Below are 11,774 nucleotides of genomic sequence, written 5' to 3' on the forward strand. Positions count from 1 at the left end.
TACTGCTCCTGGAAGAGTGCCACGCTTAGTGCTGGGCATTCAAACAGCTAGGAATTTAAAGAGAAATTTCTTAAGGACTAGAAAATCCTGGCCCAAGTATTCTGTATTAATCTACTCTTGTAGACCATGCTTTACAGAAGAACTATAACAGGACAACTGTAAAAGGGATTTAACTGAAACTTTGAATGCAAAAGCCAGACATTGGTAGATTCTACTGAAAATTTATTCTTCATGATTGCATCATTATTCAAAACTTAAATTTTAACTTGGAGATAAACAGAGATTCTGGTTTTCTACAGCCAAAACTCAGCCATTCATATGCCCTATGCTCCCCAAAAAAGCATCAAAACAAATAATGCAACAACCTGAACTACAGTACATTTTAGAACATACCACAGTTTAAAAGTCTAAAGAGAAGTGCTTTTTTTTTCTAAGATATAGTAGGATGAATCTACATTAAGTGTCAATACTAGAGAAATATCAAGATTTTTTTTTTTAATCTTTTCAGTGACTAGCCCAAGGTCAGGATAGAACATGGGCCTTACTTCTATGCTATGTTCCATCTTTTACCACAGAGAATGAGGGTAAGGGGACAGGGAAGCATCAGAATCCCAGACCTTAACATTCCACATTAACCCTGCCCTGCAGAAAACACATTAAAGGCCCTGGGAACTTGCTCCTCATTTTTGCCTTTTACATATCCATTTTGACCAGAAAAAGGACAGATTTCTCACTCAAGGACAAAAAGGAGACATGATACTACCTTCAGTTTACTTCAACAGGCCTATTTTACATACCATCTATAATTCTCACCCTAAAAAGGCCAAAAAATAAGGATAGAAGCATAAAACCGCAATATAGTCTTAGAGCTATTAAATATAATAGTAATAAATACAGCATAGAGAAAAATAATGCACACCAATTGAATCCTTTCTGCAGCTTATAAAACCTGAAGAAATTATTTATCTTATCATACTGCACTGCAGCTCCTTTTCATTTCAGTGGACTAGGATCTTGCAAGGTGCCCCACAAAAAAAACCAAAAAACCACCACCAAAAAACATGCATAAGCATAATATATATCAGATCCAGCAATGAAAAAAAAAGTGGTGATGTGGCTTTTTCACTCAAGAGACAACAAAAAATATGACACGTGATGGTCCTCTCAGGTGCTGCCCGATTGATCCATATTCTTTTAACAGCCTGCATATTTAAATTCAACAGATTATGTAATACTTGCTTAACAGATGATGTAGTATTTACCAAACTACCATGTTATGACAAATTGGAGGGTGTTCTCTAGATAGAGTGGATTAATCCCAGAAGTCTAGCTAGCTTATTTACAGTGCGAATTCCAGAGCAGTACTTTAGCTCAGGTAAACACCCACTGAGCCAACACACAATCAGCCTGATTTTGCAGAGAAGGAAAGCATAATGTTTGGTTACATTACCTTGTTATGAGAAAGTGACGCTTTCCTAACAGAAAGAGCTTCATCATTTTACAGCAATTTTGGATCTACTTTGCAATTCATGTCCCTTTCTTTCACACACAATATTGGATCTTGCAGGGTTCTCCTACTTGCGTGTTAATGTAGATATTATTCATTAACTAAAGCTTCATTAAAAGGTTTTTTGGGATACAATAGCACTTGGATTTGTGTTTTACTGAAAATATTAATTTTTAGGGAGACTATATTTTAAATTCAAAGTTTACAAGATGAGACAAAAAGAAATTACCAAATATTAATTTTAATTTAATTTTTTAATTAAATTAAAAAATTGTGTTTTACTGCAAATTTTTACTGCAAAAATTAATATAATTTAAAATATTAGGGAGACTATATTTTAAATTCAAAATTTACAAGATGAGACAAAAAGAAATTACCATTATTTGGAAAAGAAGTCATCTCAGATGAGAAGTATCAGAAAAACAAAAACAGAATCAGGACCTTTCTGAATTTTCAGTAGGTCTGCAGGACACTTGTGAAAGACATTGTTTAGAATATGCACTTCCACTCTTTTTTCCTTTTAATACTTTTGTTATGATTACAATGAAGCATGAGGTGATCACAATCTCCAATAATCAGACATCTATTCATACCACAGATATCAGCATTAAGAACATCAACTTGAAAATGGTGCTCAGCATGAAGTCACATTGCAGATGTGAATCCATACTCTTTTCCATGTGCAAACCATAACCTATTTTACCAATATTGTTTTCTAGCTTCAGATGATGCCTTTTCAAATCTCCGTGCCTCATTCGCAGTCCAAGAAATGCCTGAGCCTGTGTGATGTGGCCTGGATGAGAACAGCCAACTCAAGGGGCTGGACTATGAACTCCAATTTTTCCCCCATCTTTTTCCCTTTGTTAATTTGCAGGTGCCACAGGAGCTCGAAGAGCAGAACCCACCAGACCAAAGAAGCTGACTGTGGCATGTTTGAAATAGAAAACTGCTGTCTGCACCAATGATGTGTATATACCATACATTCCAGCCTCTGGAAACGGCCAAAAGTAATTGGATCTACACTGTTTGGAGTCTCAGAATGACAATGTACCATCACATAATGTTACTCCTGTGGCCCTAACCAGACCCTAATTTGCTTTATTTCCTTGGCAGCAGCAGAAAGGAACTCTTATTCATTAAAGGGATCTATCCATAACACCCATATGGGTGCCCAGCGCTCTGTCCTGTTGCTCAGGGGCTCACTGACCCACAGATTGATGCTGCTGGTACCCCCACTACCAGCAAGAGATTTTAACAACTCTTGCCAACATCCAGAAAAAAACAAAACAAAACATCAAAAACAAAACAAGAAATCCCTACAATTAAAATACAAAGAGGCCAATTGCTGCAGGGATCCACTCTGCAGGGGAAAAGAGAGGGACCAGGCTGTGCTGGTGATGCAGCACCACAGCTCCCACTTGGAGAGGCACTGGGAGCAGAGACTGCATTTAAGGGGGGACAGCTCCCTGAAGTACCAGGCTCAACAGCTCTGCAGCTCCTTATGGCCCATCCATTAAAGGAGAAGGCACAGACATTCTGGCATCCAGTCCTGAAAGGTGTTTTTACTACTTTGTAGACTCTTCCTGTCTAAGCCAACACCTTTCCTTTACCTGGATGCACCCGGGCTGAACTCTGCACAAAGTACTGCCTTTGTCCTTTTAAAAGGATCTTGGATTTCCTGTGAACAGTGGTTCCAGCATTTCTTGAGAATGGAATGTGAAAGGATTAAATTCATACCAACTGTTTAAGTGAGAATTTTCTCCCAGGAGGAACATCAAAAAACTAGGATTAATCCGATTTTTTCTGAGCTGAGAATGTCATGGCCAACCTCACAAGAACATTCACATTCTAAACAGAAAATTTAAATAAAATTGGGGACCAATTTCAAAGTGAAACAGTTCCCTACTCCCTTGTGCATTTCTCTTAGCCACAGTTTCTGAAACCCCTAACAAGAGAAATCACTGAGTTTTCTCTAGAAACATCCTCCTGCTTGGATGCTTTATATTTGTCTCATCAGAAAAATGCTATATAGTAAAATTTTAGCCTCCTGATGTTTCAGATGAATACACTAAATGCACTAAATACACTTAATGAATACACTAATACCATTTGATATTCAAACAAACTCCTGGCTACTCACCACATCACAGCAGTCTTCTCTGTTCAGGTGGATGATAAGACTATGTGACTTATCATTCCTGATCAGGACTCAGTTAGTATTTCTTCACAATCAAAACACCAATAATCACGATAAAATTTGCAGCTCTTCCACTACACTTTGTGTTCCTAAATTTTCCCCTTTGCTGCAAAGGAACTGCACACTAACTGACATACTTAATCTATGTTTCTAGAAAAAACCCACCTGGATTTCCTTCATTAACTTTCATTTTAAGTATTTGTATTCAGACATTTTAATCTAAAGCAGAATTCATCTCAGCAAATTGTGGAGACAGAATATCAGAGAACAAGATGAACAACCTTATTCTCCTTTTTTTCTAATAAAACTCCTTGTTCAAGAAAAAAACCAGAAATTTTTGGTTCCCCAATCTTAATAGTAAAAGCACAACTGCTTTAGGCACAGGTCTGACTTGACACACTGATGTGCTACAGTTCAAATCTACACATTTGTCTTCCACATACCAAATCTGGAAACTATGGGATCCATCCATCCTCAAGTGAGACAAGGAACTCCATCACAGCTGTTAAACTTTAATGAAATGTAAGAACTATTCTGCTGGCCACTCCTTCTGTTCATGAACCCTGTGCACCATGAGTGTGATGAAAATCACACATGGCTTCTTTCAAGGATGATTTGGGTTCCTGCATTGAGCTGACAATTTATCCTTCAAACTGCCATGGAACTGGTAGATGAGTTTAAACACTAAAATGTTTTATGCTCCGGCTGGGACAGTGGAAAAACCTAACTGCAAAAAGCTTGGTTGAAGCATAGGCTGAACAAAGACAAATGAAGGAGCTAGGCTGCAGAATGCAATTCTATTTTAATGAGATTCTGATGTCTTCTTGGGTCCAGGATTCATTGAGAACTTTTCTTCATAGCAAGTGACAATCTGTGTTGAAGGCTGAGCAACTGCTGTATCTCAAAAGACCAAAAGAGACAAAGCTACTTGAAACTCTCTGCTCTCTCTGTATTTGGGCGTTTTTCTGTGTTTTTGTTTATTTAGAATTCTAAAAAGCTTCTTTATTCTGCATATGCCTGGTGATTGGTCCTGTTCTTCCTGACTGCAAAATTTGACCAAGAATTTACAGCCTTCCCTCTTAGTTCATCTGAGAATGAAGAAAGGAGTACACAGCATAAGTTCAAGTCACTGCCGTCTTTTTTTTTTACTACAAAAAAGAAAAGTCTGGACAACCAAGTTCTTAACGACCATGCAAAAATTAATGTCATCAGAAGAATACTACATAGTTGCATTACCTCTAAAGCCTTGATGACAGGTAATAGATTGGGTTGAGGGAGATCTACAAACTACAATTCCAATTACAATTTCCCAGGACTGCCCTGTTCTATCTGCTGTAATTGTTTGGCTCAAGGTTGCTGAGCCATCTAAAGGACAAAGACGTGGCTGGAAAAACACTTGTGCTTTAACTGACTGATGCCACCACCACTGAGAAATCTCAGCTTTGAAATACAGAGCTATCAAAATCACCATTTTTTACTAGCAAACCTCATCAGGTGCCCTATTAAATTTCTCTCTTCACAAAGAATTAACACATTTTCCTAGAAAGGGAATCAAGTAACTGTGAACAAGTCAGTAATGAGGATACTGCTTTTTAAATACTTCAGTACAAATATAACTTTCTCTTGCTCGTATCCAGCCAATCTTTTGCATTAATAATCTACAACAGCAGTGTTCTAAACTATGGGTGAATTTTTTTGAAGGGGGCATATTAGCTTTTCAACATAAAAGCTGAAGCCTAATTTAAGTGCTAAGTGGCAAAAGACTGCTAACACAAGTACATTCCCTGGTGGGCATTGTGCTCTAGCACAATTCCCCCACTTGCAGAATGCCTGGAAGACAGCAGGGCTTTTTCAACAGAATGAGCTGTTTTCATGAAGCACTGAACCAAGCTGCTGTCAGATATCTGAAATTGGGCTCAGGAAATGAATTCCTCGTGTGTAACACAATGAACACTCTGTACAGGTAGGTCCCTCCTGCGCTGCAGGGCTACAGGGGCAGCACCATCAGTCTGTAAGAGTAAGTTCAGTGTTTTGCACAATAAAAGCATGAAAGCAGTGCCATATTTAAGCATTTTGTGTTTGCATAGCTGTAATTATTGCTTAAATACCTGAGCAAAGAAGTGTGATGCTTGCTCATCAACAGTTATAATTGTGTGAGAAAGAGCTCATTAATAAGGAAAAGAGACACGAATTCAAATCATCCTTCACACAATATAAGAGCTCCAATTTTTTCAGAGCCCTTTAATCTTTTCAGGCATGTCTCATTCTTCCCCCCGTTTTTGCTGCCCTTACTTTATTCCTACTTTGAACTTCTACTATGCTTCAAGTGGATTTCATAATCGTCCACCTCTTCCTCAGCCACAGATCCCAAGTGGTACCTATTTTATAGAGTCTGTTCATCCTACCCTTCCCTGTCTCTAAGATGTTGGTGCCAACACAGTTCACTTCTGTATTTTGCCCTTTCCCAGTGCCACTCTCAATTCAAAAAAATCTCATCTCTCTTCTTGCTCAGGGCACAGCACACTGAACAGTTTGTTTACAGGTTTTAATAGAAGTCCATCAATCTGTGTGGACCCCATCACAGCTCTGTACTTTACTAGCCCCTGAGCACACATTGCCTCTTGCAATGGAATTTCATGTGGGCTTTTTTTAATGATAGAAAGATGGGAAAAGCATAAATAAACAAAAGCCAAGAGACTGGCCATAAGATATCCGCCCCTCTATATCCTTCATTACTACTAGGACTTGAGACTTATAAAATATTGATTCAGTTAGAGAAAAAAAAAAACCATTGCATGCCACATTTGTCTATATAAAAGTGCTGTTACAGTGCCCTATTTCCAAAACTTCAACCATAAAGAGCTTTCCTCTGAAATTTTGAGTTAAAGAAAGTAAAAATAAAGCAGAGTTTTGCCTAATGCCACAACCATTAAAAACCTACTGTGGCTTTTTTTAGTTAAAACTTGTACATACAAAAAATATCAAATTGTCAGTGCTTTTTTCCTGGGGACAGAGACAAGAGAGATTTATTTTCTGAACAACAGCTTTGTTCCTATCAGACAACAGAAGTTGTTTGGGACCTCCTAGAATAAATAGCAGAGAAAGAAGAACATGAGTTTTTCAGTGAGCTGTGAAGGGAGGAGTTTGAGAGTCACGAAATGTCAAACATCACTGGTAGTGCAAGAACTTGTGGACAACTTCACTGTTACCTGTTGTAACTATTTTATTCTAAGAGAAAAGCATAATTTCAAATTACTACAGCAACTTATTTTCTCTGCCCCACATGATACATCTTGAAGATAAATTACTGTCTTTTGAGAATAAGAACCTACTTTGAAGTTTCTCAAGTTGGACACCAAAATGAGCATTATGTTATTTGAAATCTGGCTGATCTCCAAGCTGATTTTAGGGGAAGTCTCTGCAAACATATGCTTCTAAGGAAAGAGGGGAAAAAGTCCCAGGCATTTGCTGGTATAGTCATAGTCAAACATGTAAAAAAATGCTTTAAAGGAATTTGACTGTTAGGACTCTGTTTTGGGAAAAAAACCAAGATCCTGGAGCTTTTGCTGCTGGGGAAATGACTGCCCTGCACTACCAAATTCTTTCTTTGCTCTTCAGCCTCTCATCATGAATTGCACTGAAGTGCAAACACTCAACCTGAAATGGATTTTTCTGAAAGGTCAGGTCCACAGCACATATTTGTATGGCATTTGATCTAGCAGGAAATTAAAACTTCTGATGATTTTAAGAAAGGAAGGATCAATACCTGAATGGAAGTCCTCAAGTGTAAATTCACCCAGGGACTGGCAGGACCTACCTATGTACACACTGGCGTGTGAACTTCAGGCTGCAAAGCCAGTATGTCAGAGCAAGGTTGTTCTCAGAGACTAACAAGAACAACATTCAAAGCACATGCTCACTTCAGCTCTCAGCATTTACTCATTAAGCTCTCCAGCTCTCAGCATCCATTCATTAAGCTCTCTGTTCCTCATGAATATGGAATGTCCTGAGCCTTCAGCAGGTAAAAATTAAGATGCTCTTTTATCAGTCTAAACATGCTCTTGTGTGCACAACACAAGGCAGGGAATTAACTCAGTACAAAACAGCTAAATTTATGTGGTATTTCTTCACAGAGTTCAGCCAAAAGAACTTCCATCAGGAGACAGCCATCCAGTATCCCAGGACAGCGAATTGTGGCTAAGCCATAATATTGTATTTGCTGGGACCCTCATGGCAGGAAGGAATGATGAATCTGACTCCATCTTCTCTGAAGGCTAATTTATTATTTTATGATACTGTATTATATTAAAGAATGCTATACTAAACTATACTAAAGAATACAGAAAAAATGCTAAAAAGCTAGTAATGAAAACTCGTGACTCTTTCCAGAGTCCCCACAGCTTGGCCCCAGTTGGCCAATGGGTCAAAACAACTCACACCAGAATCGAATGAAACAATCACCTGTGGGTAAACAATCTCCAAACACACTCCACATGAGCAAAACACAGGAGAAGCAAATGAGATAATTATTGTTTTCCTTTTTCTCTGAAGCTTCTCAGCTTCCCAGGAGAAAAATCCTGGGCGAAGGGATTTTTCAGAGAATGTGAATGTGACAGCGGTAACTTGAGACACTCTTTAAAATTCTGTTTCATACAGTGGCCTACTCACAAGCAGAGTGATCTGCCCCAAACACAGAAGACATTGCATGCCTTCTAATTTTACAGACAATTATTTTGTAACCAGCCAGAAAAGATAATGTCTTTCCAAAAGCTTCCAAGAAAAACAGTTTCCTTTCTCCATCAGGAACTGACTATACTCCTCCCTGCTTCTGGACTCTATGCTTTCCAATCTGCACTGAGTTAGACCCAAATGCAGAAACATTTCATTTCCCCAGAGAGCAGCCAGTCCTTTTAGCTCATTCAAATTTGATCCCAGATAAAAATAACAGCTCTTTGTGGCATAGATACAAAAGCAAAATGATGCAAATATCCTAAATGAGCGAGTATATATTATGCATACATGTAATTTTATTGAAGCATCACTTATTTAATAATGCAAATTCATGTTTTAGCAGTTCAGTAAATAAATCAAGAATAAGTTATTCAATAAAGCATGTGGGCTAATTGACATATGCCAAAACCAATTACCTAACAGAGTGTTAGGCCTCAGCATAAGACAACCTTGCTTATCTAAAGTAGCAGGAGATTTTAGTCATCAGCTCAGGACATTTGTTCCACAGCTCATCTAAAATCAGCCAGAAACACTGTGCCTCTTAGCACTATTTTGGTATATCAATTTAATATTGACTTAAACAAAAGTGTGCCGCTTAACGAATTATCAGCTCAACTCTCCAGTACTTCAGACATTTCTGTCTCTGAAATGTCAGATTCAAGCACAGCTTTCATGTGGAAAGAGCCATCAAACACCAGTTATCTGCAAACCACAAACAGAGCTTAGTGCTCTGTACATCTCCATACCTTGCAATAGAGGAGGATGAACAGAAACATCATTTCAGCCTTGTTCTGCTATATATATGACACAGACATGTCCATAATATGGTCTGCACTTCCCCTGTCAATAATGAGCACAGAATAATCCCAGAGTGAATTTACTACTAATCTGGGTAGGTCTATACCTTTGCCTTGACAGCTGGAGCCCATATACCACAGAATGGTTTTTTCACACAAAAATCACTTGGGTCTTATTTCTGGCAGAGTGCACTAATAGAAAGTGCTTGCAAAAAGAAACCCAGTGTATTTCAAAGTATTCTTTTTTAAAGGACATTATACAGTGAGTACCTACAAACCATTTACTTGTTAAGAAATATCAGAAAATCTATGAAATAATCTGCAATTAAGTAGAAGTAGTTATTCAAGATGCTTGATTTTTCTGGTAGGAAAGAAATAAGGACTTCTTATAGTAAAGTCATGACTGAAAGACAAACCTGAGAGGTTACCAACGGGCATTTCTGATTTTGGTACACAATTATTGGCAAATTTCTGTGCATCACTGAAGGGATTCCAAGTCTGATAATGGGAAAGGCAACAAAAAATCCATCACTGACAATCTGGACGACAACAATGCATTAACCAACAAAGCCACAGACTCAGCAGACGAGCTAATACTGAAAAGACAGCATCTATCCTCTAGGCAGTCACTGCCCTCTCATGAAACACAGAGCCTTAACCCAGAGGAAGTTGTAAGTTTAGGATAAGGACCTAATGATGATGTACAAATACCTACTACTGACAAAACATGAGACAGGAATTTAACTATCATCAGCTCTGCTTTGAAAAGTTCACTGTCCATAACCACCATGTGCACTGTAAACTGAGGCCACTCTACAGAAGCTGCTACAACTTTCTGGTGTCCTCACAGAACAAGAGAAGAGCATGCTAATGTTAGCTAGGAGTTAGACAAAGAGAATTCACTGAAGTTTAACAAGATTCTCTAGCTATGTTAGAATCTACAAAACTGTTGAATGCCAAGTTGTGGCAGATTTTTTAAAACTCTGCCTTATGCTTAGACTAAGTTTAAACACTCAAAATAAAGGTAATTGATTCACTGACAGGTTACCATTCACTGAGGATGTTATTTCCATGTGGAGGGAATGGAATATTATCTTGTTAAGTGTGCTGAGCACGGACATAGCAAGCAACTGTCCCTAAACCATACAGCATATATAGCAAAGATATTTTAAAAGAACAAGAACCAAAAAAAAGTATGTTAAGATATAAATCAATAAGAGAGGAATATTTGCCAGTGAGATTACCCAATGCATCACCAAGATTCATCATCTATTCAAAATATAGAGAGAACTGCAGGATCTCATATCGTGCTGTACATGAAAGTTGCCAAATCCTGTGTCATTTTTTGGAAAGGTGACTCTGGTATCTTAGAAAGACTCTCAGTATCAGTGGCACAGCTAGAACTGGCAATTATCACAAAGTCTGGGTGAGAGCCAGCTCTTGTAAGGTTTCCCACATGAAGTCCTCTGACAGGGACACAGACTCTGATGATTATCCCAGCTGAACTGCTGAGCCCCTCTGGAGTGTAGCCAGGGACTCAGCACAGACAGAGAGGGAGGCTGCCCTAAAAACAAGGTGGTATTAGGTGGCACAGGCCCACCAGAGGCACAGCTGCACTCCCAAGAGCTGAGCAGAAATCCCAGGTAAGCCTGACACAGCACTTTATTTCTTCAAGTATTTTATAGTACAGCCAGCAGCTGCCAGGCAAAGAGAAGTTCCCCATCATACTTCAAGTGGGGTCGCTTCTCCCATGCACCACAGAACCTCCTCAAATTGTGAGGTCAATCTATCAGACACAAAGCAATTAGCCCCCAGTTCAAAACCCCCTTCCCCTCGCAGTTTCCTCTCCAAAAATGAGACATTTAGTTCGCTGCTGTTTTATGCAATCGCACAGAGCGGAATTACAATTCAAATTCTACCTTGCCCAAAGGCAACAACAGGCACAGACCAGCCTTAGACCAGCCTTAGTCTATAGGAATGGCTGTGGATTGGGGGTCTCCTTGTTTCTACACACACATGGAGCACAACCAGTCTCATCAAACCCTTCTCTGAAGGGCTGCTCAGCCAGTGCTGGGGGACACAGAAGTGCTCTCCTAGGTACCACCATCTGCTTAGGTTTTCAAAATGAAAATGAAGGAAAGCAAAGGAAAATACTTGAAAGAGGATGCTTAGATGAGACCTAACCGTGTATTGGTGCCTGCACTGCAAATTTCACTTCCTTTCAAAGAATTCCTCTTCAAAACATCTCTGTGATCCTCTGCAAACATACTTCCCCTGTCACTTTCCAAACTGTCAAGAAAGTAAATTGGATACAAAGTCACTTTGAATGTTCAAGGATTTAAGCAAATTCCCTGGAACTCTGTGTTGCCTCCTGTGATTATTCTACTGTAAAAACACTTATTGATCACAAGCTGAACAGGAATACACTTTCCATCACACACGCTACATTTTGAAGTTGAAAGCACAAAATTGACAGGAGAACCTCTTATTCTGTAGTAAAATCTTACAAAAAAATAAAACTCAAGTTGATTATGCCTAATCA

At 38.8% G+C, this 11,774-nt stretch overlaps 1 protein-coding gene across 2 annotated transcripts in view; it reads right to left on the bottom strand.

Annotated features, from left to right (window-relative positions):
- Positions 1–11,774, bottom strand: part of ARHGAP24 (Rho GTPase activating protein 24) — a 164,862-nt gene that overhangs the window by 31,137 nt on the left and 121,951 nt on the right. The gene's annotated exons all lie outside the window — the stretch shown is intronic.

The sequence above is a fragment of the Geospiza fortis genome, unplaced genomic scaffold, assembly GCF_000277835.1.
Source record: "Geospiza fortis unplaced genomic scaffold, GeoFor_1.0 scaffold11, whole genome shotgun sequence".
Lineage (NCBI taxonomy): Eukaryota > Metazoa > Chordata > Aves > Passeriformes > Thraupidae > Geospiza > Geospiza fortis.